The sequence below is a fragment of the Amblyomma mixtum genome, chromosome 2 (assembly GCF_055824585.1).
Source record: "Amblyomma mixtum isolate Tamu chromosome 2, ASM5582458v1, whole genome shotgun sequence".
Classification (NCBI taxonomy): Eukaryota; Metazoa; Arthropoda; class Arachnida; order Ixodida; family Ixodidae; genus Amblyomma; species Amblyomma mixtum.
Genome location: NC_143013.1, coordinates 145109990 through 145124738, shown reverse-complemented (window position 1 = coordinate 145124738; position 14749 = coordinate 145109990).

Sequence of the window (14749 nt, the reverse complement as noted above, 5' to 3'; positions counted from 1 at the left end):
GACGTAGATGTCGTTTTAAGAATCCAAGGCTTCTGTTAGCGGATGATATGATTTTAGTGACATGCGCGTTCCAGGTTAGATCATCGGACAATGTTACTCCGAGGTATTTGTAAGTCTGAGCTAATTCTACCGTGACATGCGAGATTTTATAGGAGAAGAGGACAGGATTACGTTTTCGGTGAAATGACACGACTTTGCATTTATTGGGGTTTAGTTCCATGAGCCAGTTGTTACACCAGTCCTGTATGCTGATTAAGTCATTCTGGAGGGCGAACTGATCAGAGGCGTTGTTGATAGTGCGATAGATGACACAGTCATCGGCAAAAATACGGACGTTACAAGAGACATGCGTTGGAAGGTCATTAATGTATATTAAAAATAATAGCGGACCAAGGACTGATCCTTGCGGGACACCTGATGTTACCGGAACAGAGCTAGAGGCTTGATTATTAACGTTAACGAACTGGGTGCGGTTAGCCAGGAATTCGCTTATCCACTGTAATATGTTAGGATGAAGGTTTAACCAGGACAGTTTTAGTAGTAAGCGTTTGTGGGGTACTTTGTCAAATGCTTTCGCGAAGTCCAGGAATATTGCGTCAGTTTGTAGGTTACAGTCAAGGTTCACATGCAGGTCATGGATGAAAATAGCCAACTGTGTATCGCACGATAGGTTCTTACGGAAACCGTGTTGAGCAGGATGAAAAAAATTTATGGAGTCAAGAAAGTTCATTATATGAGAATAAATGACATGTTCCATGATTTTGCATGGCACACTTGCTAAAGAGATGGTACGGTAATTAAGGGGTGATTCTTTGTTACCTGATTTGAAGACCGGAACAACCTTCCCCACCTTCCAATCACTGGGTATGCTACCTGTGGAAAGTGATTGTGCAAACAGTTTTGACAGATACGCTCCGGAAGCATGGCAAGTATTTTTTAGGAACTTGGGGGTGATATCATCAGCACCTGCAGAAGATGACATCTTGATATTTTCAATGATAGATATAATGCCGTGCACAGAAAAGATGATTGGAGGCATATGCGAACTCAGGTTGTCAGTTACGGTACAAAGTGGCATATCAGTTTCGTGTGTGAAAACGGATGAAAAAGCGGCGTTAAGAATATTAGCACATTCAATGGCACTGGTCATCTCACCAAGCGGGTTAGCAAGTGTGATGACCGGCGCCTGTTCAGGGTTTAATACTTTCCAGAATTTCCTCGGGTTATTTGTTAGAATCTTGGGGAGGTCAGTTTGGAAAAATGTTCGTTTGGCATCATCGATAGACTGCAGGTATGTTGACTCGGCTTCGTAATATTTCTTCCATGCGCATGCACTCGGATTACGTTTAGCTGCACGGAAAAATCTCTTCTTTTTGTTTTCAAGTGTTTTCAAATGCTTTGTGAACCATAGTTTTTTGGGATTGGCACGAAATGTGATGGTGGGAATAAACTTCGCTGTAAGTTCTATAATTTTAGTTTTAAAGATAAGCCAGTTTTTCTGAATTGATCGATCATCGAAACTTGTATCAAAGTTTGGAAAGAACGCTATTAAATGATTATTGATTTCTTCGTAATTCGCTCTGTCATAAAGGCGAATCGTTTTAGGGAATGTTAAGCGCGATTGGGGAATGAAGGTGAAAGTAGCATGTAAAACTTTGTGGTCACTAATTTCGCGGAGAGAAGTAAGTGATGATAAACTTTCCGGGTGGTTAGTGCTTCAAGTTCCGTGCTTTTGTTGACAACACTTCTAGCGTTTATGTTCAGTATGACTAAGGCCGGAGGCGTTTCATGGTTACTCAGTTTTTCCCCTTCGGATGGCAGGTTTCTTTCCTACGGCTACTCTGGCTTCTTTATCATCATCCCAGATGTAAACGTGATCGTTGATCTTGAACTTGTCAAACAGAAGTGCAACTTTTTCACCATTATCTCGATTTACCTTGCTGCTGTCCCAAAGTTTTTTTCTTATGTTCCGTACGCGTAAAGAAAAATCTTCGCCGATAGATACTTTGGTATTCTTAAGCTTGGAGCAGTTCTTCATTATATTCGCCTTGTCCCTGAAACTTTGAAACTTAAGAATAACAGGTCGTGTTTTGTTTTCGGTTTTAGTGCCTAGGCGGTGCATTCTCGCGATTCCAGAGACCATGACACCAAGGGTACCTTTAATAATTTCTTCTGTGATTTTTGTTTCGAGGTCGTCAGCATTTTCGTTCTCAGCTTCTGGAACGGCGAAAAAAAGTAAGTTTGACCTTCTGCTTCTATTTTCGAGGTCATCAACCTGGAGTGAAAGCCGACTAATGGTGTTTTCAAATGCCGCTATTTTGTCCTCAACGCCTGCAATTCTGTCTTCAAGGTGCGCCAAAGTATCCCGCTTAGCATGAATGGCTTCCAGGGATTCGTTTATAGCCTTGTTGTCATCTTTTAAGCTATTCATATCGGCAGCCAACTTGCAAATTTCGTTCAGGACTTCCTGATTGCTAGGACCAGGGTTGCTCTCCACGTCCCCAGCAAGCATCAGCGAGTACATCAGGGACGCTACAGTATCACACAGAATTGAATACACTTGGCCTGGGCAAGGCAGCACCACAAGGAAAATGTCGTCACTTTTGTGACATTTGCCAAAACGTTTTCTCACCTGGATCAAAAAGACGAATGGGTTACTTGACGTGCTCATTGTGGTGCCACCATGCCCAATGCCGTTGCTCGGTGTGTCGCGCTCTTTATAGGTGCACGATGTCGATAGCGCTGCGGTGGCGGATGTGCCCCTGAGGGGCGCGTAGGCCAGTCGGTCCAGCTGTCCCAGAAATGCGCCGTAGCCTAGCGTGCCCAGAGAGGCCGTGCAGCCCCCGGAACACAGCGGAGCAGGCAGTACTGTCGCGATGTCGTTGGTCGTTCGGGTGCCGTTCCCAAGATGGTTGCAAGAGAGCAGGAGGCCAAGCGCCTGGATTAAAAAGACGAATGGGTTACTTGACGTGCTCATTGTGGTGCCACCTTGCCCAATGCCGTTGCTCGGTGTGTCGCGCTCTTTATAGGTGCACGATGTCGATAGCGCTGCGGTGGCGGATGTGCCCCTGAGGGGGGCGTAGGCCAGTCGGTCTAGCTGTCCCAGAAATGCGCCGTAGCCTAGCGTGCCCAGAGAGGCCGTGCAGCCCCCGGAACACAGCGGAGCAGGCAGTACTGTCGCGATGTCGTTGGTCGTTCGGGTGCCGTTCCCAAGATGGTTGCAAGAGAGCAGGAGGCCAAGCGCCTGGATGAAAAAGACGAATGGGTTACTTGACGTGCTCATTGTGGTGCCACCATGCCCAATCATGAACATAAACAATCATAACATGAACCTTTGGCTGGTCGGTGAAGCAGGCTGAGGAAGCTGAAAGGGATTTCTGCAGCGTCTTGTAGGTAATATGTCTTAGAAAAAAATCACTGTCCACCAAATTAGCAGGGCAGGTAAAAGTCTATAAATTGTTTTAATTGCTTACAGTTTTACATGGCAATGGATTGCTTTTGAGAGAATATAACTACCAACTGCACGAATGAAATAGGGGAGAGTGTACCCAGCCAGACCACTGCCAATCTCCAAGTAAACAGACTTTTGTCAAGACGCACCATGGGGTGAACTTTTCAAAAAGGAACAGCGCAATTGTTCGCAGGGACGCAAGGAAAGACACACGATTACTGGCGCTGACTAGCAAGAAAACTTTATATCTTGAAACGAGGAAATGTATCGACACTCCAAACAACAACAAAACACCACAGTGACAATTCACGCTCATTCATGCACATGAACACCCGATAAAAAGTACATGATGACACCATCATCACTTCCCTGCTGCTAGAAACATTAATTATTTTGCTGGCCGTGCTAAGGAGGCGCTGCTAACGCAAGCGTCGTTTCATCCTTATCAAAATTCGCGCTGTTCTTTTTTGGAAAGCTTACCAACTCGTCCAAGCATCAGTTTTAACGCGAACTTCTCGACGCCCATAGGTCGAATGGATCAAGCAGAACAATGAAAATCATCAAGAAAGGGAAAGGCAAGTAGCCTGTTCAAATTTAATACGCATATACCACGCAAGAATCGGGAAAGCAGCCATCTTCCAAATGGAAGCAGAAAGAAACAGCAGCTTTATCTGCTCTTTTACAAAAGAGTAAGAGTAGTATAACATATTTACGATGACGTGAACAGTAACCAAAATTGTCACACTTTTAATGTAAGGAATAGGGACCACAGTAACGGAAAAGTGGGTAATAGTAAAGATAGGGGGAAGCTTTCATGAAACATGATGCTAACAAACGCTGTATATTATACGTCACAAACACGAAGAAATGACATTCACTCACTGGCGCGGAAACACATGTGTTTACTGAGCCACGAAGGCTTTTCATTTTATGCAGAGAAAGGCATGTGCCACGCAGTTTAAAAGAAATATTAATATGTGAAAAGTGATTAAAAACAGTCAAACAGAACACAACGAAACCAAAGTTATAACGAAGGATGCACACTGAACGACAAGACACATCCAACTCTGCAACGAACTCATTCAGCAGTTCTAGTTCGATTCCTTAAAGTGACAATATAACTGCTCACCTACTTCCAGACTGCGCAAGATTCAGTCGTGAAGGCTTGTATGACCTCCTTCTGATTAATAAAGGTATAGGCTGTGCAAGGCAATATTCCAAACCCCGCGAATGAGGGTGTGCGTTTAAGGAGACCGGGATTCTTGAGGAACAAACATCTGACGCTTAATCTTTTAGTCATGGTTCATTTCTTTCGAAAATACCACGCGGTTCGTAATCTTGACTACGCGGCATTATCTCCTCAAGGCAAGAGAAGCGATCTCCAGCAATTTTAATGAAGTCAGGTCGGGGTAAAAAAGACTAAAGACACGGCGAAGGAAGCCAAAAACTAATGTACCACGTGAGGTATGGATATCTTGGCGAATAAAGTAGATTCGAAGGCAAACGTTTGCTTTGCACCGTTCTACACGGTAAAGACTCACGAAGAAGCCTATCAATCGCGAATGCTCGTCAAGCACAAACAGCTGCGGCAAAGGTATCCGGCAATATTTTCGCAGAAGCACCTAGGGGTGTCGGTGATCGAAGGCACATACTGCACTGGAGGTTCAGAAAACGTGATACGATTCCTTATTAAAGAAGGCCGTTCGATAATGATTCTTTCGACAGACATGCAGAACGTATTTTACAGTATTCGAAACCTCGCGACCATGTTAGCAGCTGAGGTGTCGAGTGCTTCGGACTATCTGTTCTGTCTGTTCTGTCAGACCTGTAGACTGCCAAGAGAAATGGGTGGCTGATGCTAGCAGTTCGAAATTTTCGTGGTGGTCGCACACTTTTGCGTTGTAGACAGTTTTTTGCTTTCTTTCTGTTCTAAATTGAACGAAATGTCAGCCTGCTCCCTAATAACTTTAAAAATGAGTTCGGAAGGCTGAACTACAGTAAGAACTTAGAGAAAGATAGACAGAGAGAAACCCTGAGATGAAGAAATAGAAAATTTAGCCCCTGTTCAAAAATTACTGGCATGCCACTCTGCATGGGGAAAGGAATTCGGGAGACAAAGACAGAAGGAAAACAGTGCAGAAGAGGTATAAAAAGGGGAGAACATGAAATGCCGGTATTAAATGAGTATTATGGCGCAGCGGCGAGTAATGATGTACGTAATTTTGAAGTGCATAGCCCAAGAAATGGACTAACAAAGTGCACTGTGCGGAGAATGAGGGAAGGTAACATGCGAGGTGAAATTAGCACTTTTCTAGATGTGCAATGTTATTTAAATGTGCAAGCAAAAGTTCATTGCATGTCTTTGTTGTCTAAGCAGGCTAAGGGACATAAAACACTGTTAATTGTTAGGGGCACTGGGATGAGCTCCTCTATGCAATGTTCATAATAGCCACGCTCGTCAGCATACGCAGGACACTCAAGCAGGGTATGCTCCACAGTTTCGTTCGAGTCCCAGTCGTAACAAAGCGGACTGTTCGTTTGTCTTAAATGGTATCGCATGCCGCTTGTAAATGCTGCGCTCGGGCGAAGTCTGTGACAGTGTTTCCAGATGGCGAGGAATTCTGGTTGGCAGTCATGATTCGAGATGTGGGCCTATGGAGGAACGAAACTGGTGGTGATGTTTCGGCAAGCTCCAAAGCCGAAACATTCCTTCGGAAGCAAATTTTTAAGACATCTGAGATTCATGAGATTTCGTGAAGAAAGTCCGAATATATCTACGAAGTTTGGTGGCCTTTACGGGCTGCTTCACCTCTTTTTTTGTTGGCTAAAATGCCACAGCGTGCTGTTATCCACTGAAATATTATGCACTGACCTGCAATATTAGCCAAATGATGCAGATACCCGACGTCAAGAGAAATGGGCTGATGTTTGGTTTTCTTCAGCGGGTTGGACTAGATCTGTAGAACTTATTTTGATCTGATAAACATAAACCAGCTCTCGCGAATTTTGTGCAGGATATAGGAAACAGCTTCTTCAATGCCGTGAAGCTCAGCTCTCGTAAAGGAGATCTTCCGCTCCAGCCTGTAAGAAAGAATATGCCTTGTTGAGGGCACATAAGGGCCACAAGAAGAGGTTGCTTGCGTATTTAAACCATCAGTGAAGATCAGGGTATCCTGCATGTACTTCTCGGTTAAGTACGCGAGAGTAGCTTGCAGAAGCGCTGACTGTAGCATGCGGCTCTTTGTATTCACGCATGGAACAAATTGCTTCACCTTTAGAGGCGAGCGTGGAGTGGTGGGAAAGGTCAGAGGCAGATTAATATTGAAGCGGGTAGACGACGACGACGACCAAGAGCGTGGGAAGAGGAGAAGACGACAACGAAGTTTGGACTGTGTTCTCGGTGCCGCTCGCAGCTGTTCTTTTCTATTTGTAAATATTTGTAAATATATTCTTTCCCGCAACATATTTGGTGGAGGTGCGGCTTTCCCCTACGTCTACCGACGACGGAGCTCTGCAGCGGCCGCCAGTTGCCTTCACTCATCATGACCCAAGACGCCTCCCAGCAAACCTCAGCCCCGGCCATGACATCACTCGTTCTTTCTCCCCCTCGTGACCCTGGGACATTTTCTGGTACCGACAACACTGACGTCGACGACTGGATCAACATGTACGAGCGAGGGAGTACCTACAACCGCTGGGATCCGACCCTTATGCTCGCAAATGTAATATTCTATCTAAAAGACACCGCCCGGGTCTGGTATGAGACCCACGAAGACCATCTAACCAGCTGGGACGTGTGCAAAGAGAAACTCCGCGAATTGTTTGGACGGCCACTCGGCCGAACCCTTGCCGCTAAGAAGGACCTCGCCTCCCGAGCTCAAACATCTACGGAGTCCTATGTGTCGTACATTCAAGATGTGCTGGCCCTCTGTCACAAAGTTGACGCCAACATGCCCGAGTCTGACAAAGTCGGCCACGTGTTGAAGGGAATCGCCGACGATGCGTTCAACTTGCTCGTATACAAGAGCTGCACTACAGTCGACGGAATTATTAAGGAATGTCGACGCTTCGAGGAAGCCAAAAGCAGGCCTCCCCAACACGGCTGCGACTTCTTCATGTGAAGACCTGCGACACCGGGAAACTCCAGCGCCCCCAGAAAATGTGACCCGCATCATCCGACGCGAGCTCGAAGCTATGTCCCCTGCCCCCCTGCATCTACATGATGGCGACAAACGCTTGCCTACCATCTCTCTGGTCCAAGCTGTCGTCTGCCAAGAGCTTGCCAACCTTGGTTTCCAGCCCGTCAGCCCTGTACGGTCTTCACCACCACCCGAAATCACTGCGATTGCTCCTGGACGACCTTCGTACTTGACTCCACGTCGCCGAAACCCTAACGACTGGCGGACAACCGACGACAGGCCCATTTGTTTTCATTGCCACCGCATTGGCCACATCTCCCGCCACTGTCGAAATTATTGGTCCCGTCGCAGCACATACCGTCCTCTCAGCTCCCACCGCGACGACGAACAGCCCAGCCACTACACGCCCCCTCCAGTCCAGCACAGTGCTACAGTTGACGGTCAGATTCCCCGCTCCAGCCGCTCCCCGTCCCCCCTGCGTCGACAGTCTCGTTCGCCCCAACGCCGTCGTTCCTCTCCTGGCCCCTACGGACGCTCGCAAGCGGAAAACTAGACGCTGCAGTGTCTGGAGGTGATGCTGCAGTACAGCCCCAGTCCCAAAATCCTCGATTAGCCCTTCGCGCACACCATAATTTGTTCGCCATTCATGTCGATGGAGTGCCTGTGAGAGCCCTGATCGATACAGGCGCGCACGTATCCGTCATGAGTTCAGCCCTATGACGCCGCCTCCGAAAAGTACTGACCCCTGCACCCAAAGCCGTTCTCCGCGTTGCCGACGGCGGAACGCCTCATGTTGTTGGATTATGCACAGCCCGTGTGACCATATACGGCCGCCATACATCCGTTCTGTTCTCTGTTTTGGACCAGTGCCCTCATGAAGTCATTCTTGGCCTCGACTTCCTGTCTGAGCATTCAGCCCTCATTGACTGCGCCACTAATGTTGTTCAGCTTGACCTTCCTCTTTCTGCTGAGTCGCCGTCCCCAGTTATACACCGTCTTTGTGCTGTCGACTTTGTCCGTCTACCACCTCAAGCCGCAACTTACATTTCTTTCTCATCTGTTCCCCCTGTACCTGATGGTCACTACGTAGTCACTCCGAAACTTGACATCGCCCTGACGCGCAGCATTGCGCTTCCACACACTGTATTTACAATGTCGGCCAACCGAGCGTACCTTCTGGTCCTGAACTTTGGTTCATCCATCCAACCGCTCCCGCAAGGCATCTCATTCGCCACGCTGTGCCCTGCTGCCGAATGTGTGATATCAGTGGTGGACAGCTGCTTACCTTCCACTCAGCAATGCCGGTTGCCTGCGGCCCCATCAACAGCGAACCCAACGGACGACTACGCCGACATGATCGCTTCTGACCTACCGCCGATGTAAGCTCGCGATCTTAGGTGCCTCTTATCATCTTTCCGCGACATCTTCGACTTTGATAGCCGTGTTTTGGCTCGGACCTCTGTGTTGACGCATCACATAAACACCGGCGATTCCGCTCCTCTCCGCAGACGTCCGTACCGAGTGTCCAGCGCCGAACGCACCGTCATAAATCAAGAGGTGGACAAGATGCTCGCAAAAGACATCATCGAACCCTCGTCAAGTCCTTGGGCTTCACCAGTCGTCCTGGTGAAAAAGAAGGACGGCAGCTGTCGCTTCTGCGTTGATTATCGGCACCTCAACCGCATAACAAAAAAAGACGTATATCCACTCCCAAGGATCGATGATGAATTAGGTTGCCTCCACGGCGCCAAATATTTCTCTTCAATTGATCTTCGATTGGGGTACTGGCAAATTGCCGTTGATGAAAAGGACCGCGAGAAGACCGCCTTCGTGACGCCTGATGGCTTATACCAGTTTAAAGTCATGCCGTTCGACCTCTGTAACGCCCCGGCTACATTCGAACGAATGATGGACTCCCTTCTTCGCGGCTTTAAATGGTCCACTTGCCTCTGTTACCTAGACTATGTTGGGGGACGATAGGAAGAATACACAGGAACAAGCGCTGGAACAGGAGCAGCGCTTGTTCCTGTGTATTCTTCCTTTCGTCCCCGTTTGTTCGCGCTGTTTTTTGCATAATGTATCACCAACTCCCCCGCTTAGATATCCTGTTGCATATCCAGAGGCAGTTGTCCCTCACGGCCTCAACAATCTTCTTGCTTGTTGCAGCAACGCTCCTGAAGACGTTGCTGGGTGGTTAGCCTGAACGTGACGTGATCCAGATGGAGATATCATCTGCATAAATCGCGAAGTGTTTTCCTCGCGGGAGGTTTCATGTTATTATATAAGGGTAATATTGAAGAGGAGAGGGCTGAGCACCGCTCCCTGAGGTACGCTCCTCTCCACTGCGTGAAAGTTAGTTGGACAGTTTAGAGTGCTCCTAAAAATTTTTGTTCCTTTAAATAGGGCCCAGTTCAGTTGTACAGCTTTCCTGATGTAAAAATAGCGCACAAGGAACACAAGGGACGGAAAGGAAACGACGCAGACAAGCGCTAACTCGCACTTGTCTGCACTTGTGTTCCTTGTGCGCTATTTTTACATCATGAACCTTATCCAACTTGCCCAACTTTCGGCTTTGCTTAAGGTAGAGCTCTCCTCCGAGGCCTAAACTGGCAAAGGCTACGATGACTGCAGTGTGAAAAACAACTCAAAAGCTGAGTTGATGTCAAGGAAAACGCCAGTGGGGATGCGCCGATCATGATACGTCCAGCAGCAGCATCACTCTTCAACTGATGAGACGAGGGATACCACATTATCAGTCGCAGACCTTTATTGACGAAACCCGTTCATTTCTTGGGAACACTCATTGCGGCTTTGAGGAACTGAATGGTGCGCTTCCAGATCATTCGCTCCATAAGCTTACCTATGGAGCTCAGCAGGGCGATGGGCCGGAAGGATGCGTAGCTAGTTGGCTGCTTACAGGGTTTCAGAACAGGCACAACTTTCGCCAGGTTCCATTCCGTAGGGACCTCAGCAGTCATCCAGGAAGAAATGTAATATTCCAGGAGTTGAAGACGGGTGTTGTGGGGTAGCTTTGCTGGGGCGTCATGGGTCACATCATGGTGATCCGGAAACGTGCGTCTGTATGATCCCACAATAGCTGGCGATAGCTCTTCAATTGTGAAAGGCAGGTCTAACTGCCACCTATGCCTGATTGACAATCTGCGGGCAGTGTCGTAGGCTCTGGCGCCGCTGACAGCAGTCAGCAGTACTCCTCTGAGATTTACTTTAGGGATTTTCTTCATGCAGTGCAGTGAAGGGGTGAAGCTGTTGGAATGTAGTGTGCATACCTCTAACGATCCGCCATGTTTGATAATGGTTCGCGCACATCCATCGCAAAATAAATGTCACGCTATCTTTGCCGACTGAGTTTATCTAGGTAGCGCTGAATGTGGCGTTGTGCCTGTCGGCAGACGTGAAGTTCTTCAAGGTTTCCTTTCAGCTGGCCCGCGAAAAGCGCACATCCTATGAAATGCCAAACCATTTCCAGGTTGCCTATCATTTTTATCTGTAATTCGTGTACGTGCTCTCACGCAGTCATCCATTGACGATTCTAATTCCTCATTCCGGATTGCGGCAGTAACTGCTCTGCTCGCACGAAGAGGAAGCTCACACGTAACTCCTCTGCTCGCACGTAACGAAGAGGAACCTCTCAGGAAATAGAGCCCAACCCGCGACACGAAGAAAAACCGCCGTCACTTGCGAAAGAGAATCGAAAACGCGACTGAACGCTGCAGGGAAACTGTTCTGTTCAGAGCACACTGTGTAGGCTAAATTTGGAAGTATAGGCCAAATATGCATTGTACTTCAGTGCTCTATGTTTGCAATGTTGTGTTAATGTACTGCCAAAATGCGGCGTGTTTATAAGTACATTCTGTCCATTGCACTGTGTTATGCATGTGAAAACATCATGGTATTGATATATGTATTCTGGAATTCGTAACTGAGTTTGTGAGCGCATGCTTGTGCACGCGAATTTTGTTATTTGTGAATATTGTTGCACAATATTCTTAAAGGAAGGGGCAGTGTCACAAAATTCGGCACATTTTTGAAACAAAGAAAAAAACCAGCCCCGCGCGGACGGTTCTCGCCAGCGTGGGTCGTAAAACCGCGGAGAATGAAACCCGGGACAGCGACTAGCTTGGTGTGTGTGGTTGCCCCCTCCACCACTGCTCACCCACGCAACGCGCCGAAGGATTGCGTCAGCCATGACGTCGATTGTACTAGAATGTCGGAGACGTTTCTACTCAAAACCGACGGAGAGGGCGCAGCCTTGCGTGGCCTAAGAGAGGCCCTCCCCCTCTTACTTGGCGCGTTAGTGGCGGCGCCGCACCGGGAAGTTCTTGATGCTCCTCGACCCACTCCCGGTGTTTTGACCAATGGGGCCGCGCCCGCCGCGAGAAGGAAAAGGAGACTGCACGGCCGATACTGTGGGTATGTGCCCGCCTGCCCTGGCGCGAAGAACAGACAGACGTGGAACAAGCCTGTATAAGAAGGGCGTTGACCGCTGTCGACTAGTCCGAGCCACCGTTCAAGCGTCATCGAAGCGTGCCCACTCGGCTCCCGGGACGACACCAATCGCACCAGCCACGTCAAAACGAGGCAGCGTGCGCTGGTCTGTGGGACGGCATCATTTTGAACTTCTGGTCGTCGGACTGTCGCAGTGCCCAATGAAGAAATTGTGTTTTGTTTGTTTGCCTTTCTCTCTTGTGTTAATGCACTTTCGGTGCAATATCCCTTTTGTATTGTAGTCTGTCGAGTTTAACTTTGCACGAGGTGCATTGTTTTGCTAATCACTTTGTATGTGCTTGTACTAGTGATTGTGAAATCCTCTGTATCGTCTCACTGTTATATAAACTTTCTTTTGCTTGTGAACCTTTGGTTCCCACCCATTCTCTGGATTGCGGCAGGCGAAAGCTGGGCACCCAGCGACCAAAAACATCTTGTCTCTTGGTAGCTAGTCTCCGCTGAGCCTGCCACGCTGAGTCGAGGGCATCTGCTTTGAGCCCGAGACTGCTACCCCCCCCCCCCCCCCCCCCCACGGTGTAAGGGTGTAAGGGAGCGCACACTAAATGGGCGCGGAGTGGTGACGCCTGCTAATTTGCTAAAATTGATCAAAGGCTTACTTCATCATAAGGGCGTGCCGAAGCATCGGGGAAGCCAAAAGCCTAACTATTAGTGAGGCGTTCATCCGCCTCTCCCACACGGCTGCGCGTTCTCATCTCAATATCTGCGGCCCCGACAACCCTCAACCCCGCTTTAAAATGTTCTCGGCATCATCCGATGGGAACTTAACGCCATTTCCCGGCCTAGCTGCAGCCTCATGATTCCGATTATCAGTTGCCCACCATCTCTCATGCAAGCCGTAGTGCGCCAGGATTTTTCTAATCTAGGTCTCCAGTCTGTCAGCCCCATGGCTCCTTCAAATTACTCCGACATTTCTACGATTAATCATAGCAGATATCAATACTTTAGCCTGCGCCAACGCAACGCTTACGACTGGTGGACACCCGTTGATGGGCCCATTTGTTTCCACTGCTCGCGTGTTGGCCACATCGTTCGCCACTGTCCAAACCGCTGGTTCCATCCTCACACGTCCCGATAAAGACCCAGCTTTCGCCGCACCGAACGCCGACCTGGTCAGAGGTTCCGGCCCGCAAATCACTGCCGCTGACATCCAGGCTCCCCGCTTGAGCTGCTCACTCTCCCCTCTGCGACGCCAGACCCGTTCGTCCCAACGTCGTCGCTTCCCCTCTCCTTAAGGACCGGCGGTTTTCTTGCCTTCGCATTACGCGCCCTTCCCAAGCCCATTTCTTCCTCTTGATTTCGACTAGGATGTCATTAACGCGTGTTTGATCCCTTGCCCACTGTGCCCGCTTCCAGTCTCTTACCGTTGCACCTATCAATTTGCTTTCCATAGCTCGCTGCACTGTTCTTGTTTTAAGTCGAACCCTTTTAGTAAGCCTCCACGTTTTTGCCCCTTAGCTGAGTACCGGTTTGGTGCAGATGTTTTATACTTTCCTCTGTGTAGAACCTCTACTGTAATGCATCGCATAAACAGCGGTGATGAATCTCTTCTTCGCAGGCGTACGTATAGTGCGTCCTGTGCAGAATGGAACATAATACAGGAGGAGGTAGACAAGATGCTCATTAAAGGCATCATGTAACCATCGTTGAACCTCACCTGTCGTCCTAATTATAAAGGACGGGAGCTGGCGCTTCAGCGTTGATTACCGACACCGCATCATGAAGGACGTCTATCTGCCTAGAATCGATGGTGCACTAGAATATCTTCACGGAGCCAAGAACTTTTCTTCAACCGATCTTCGGCCTGGATTGTGGCAAATCGCTGTCGATGACAAGGACCGCGAAAAGACCACCTTCTTGACGCCTGTCGGCTTATATCAGTTTAAAGTCATGCAGTTCGGCTTGTGAAAGGCGCCGGCACTAAACGCGCCGGCTATGGACACACTGGCTTTAAGTGGTCCACGTGGCTGTGTTACCTAGTTGATGTTTTTTCGCCTATGTTTACCACGCACCTCTACGACCTCACGAATATTCTGGCAGTGTTCCGTACAGCGTGGCTCCAGCTCAACTTCTTGAAATGCAGATTCAGTCGCCGACAACTGACCATTATCAGACACCTGGTTGCCGCCTCAGGTGTACGCCCAGATCCCGCTAAAGTTGAGGTCTTCAATGGTAATCCGCTACTCGGTCGTTCAAGCATGTGCGCAGTTTCGTCGGCCTGTGCTCGTACTTTAATCAAATATGGCGCTGGCATTGCTTGTCCCCTGCCCGATCTTCTAAAACTGACACCCCCATTACCGGAGGCCCTGCCCAGGAGAGCGCATTTTCTCATCCGCTTGCTTACAACTCCGCCCATATTAGTCCATTTTGATCCGTGGGTCCTCAATGAACTTCGCACCTATGCCTGCAGATACGGGAATGACGCCGTGCTCGCCCAGGATGACCATGGTCGGGACCGCGTCATTGCTTATGCCAGCCGCCTTCTTTCCAATGCCGAGAGAAATTAATCAGTTACTGAGCGCGATTGTCGCGCCCTTTTCTTGGCAGTCGCCAAATTTAGGCCGTATCTCTTCAACCATTTTTTCTAAGTCGTCACAGACGACAACGCCCTTTCTTGGTGGTCTTCATTAGAGAC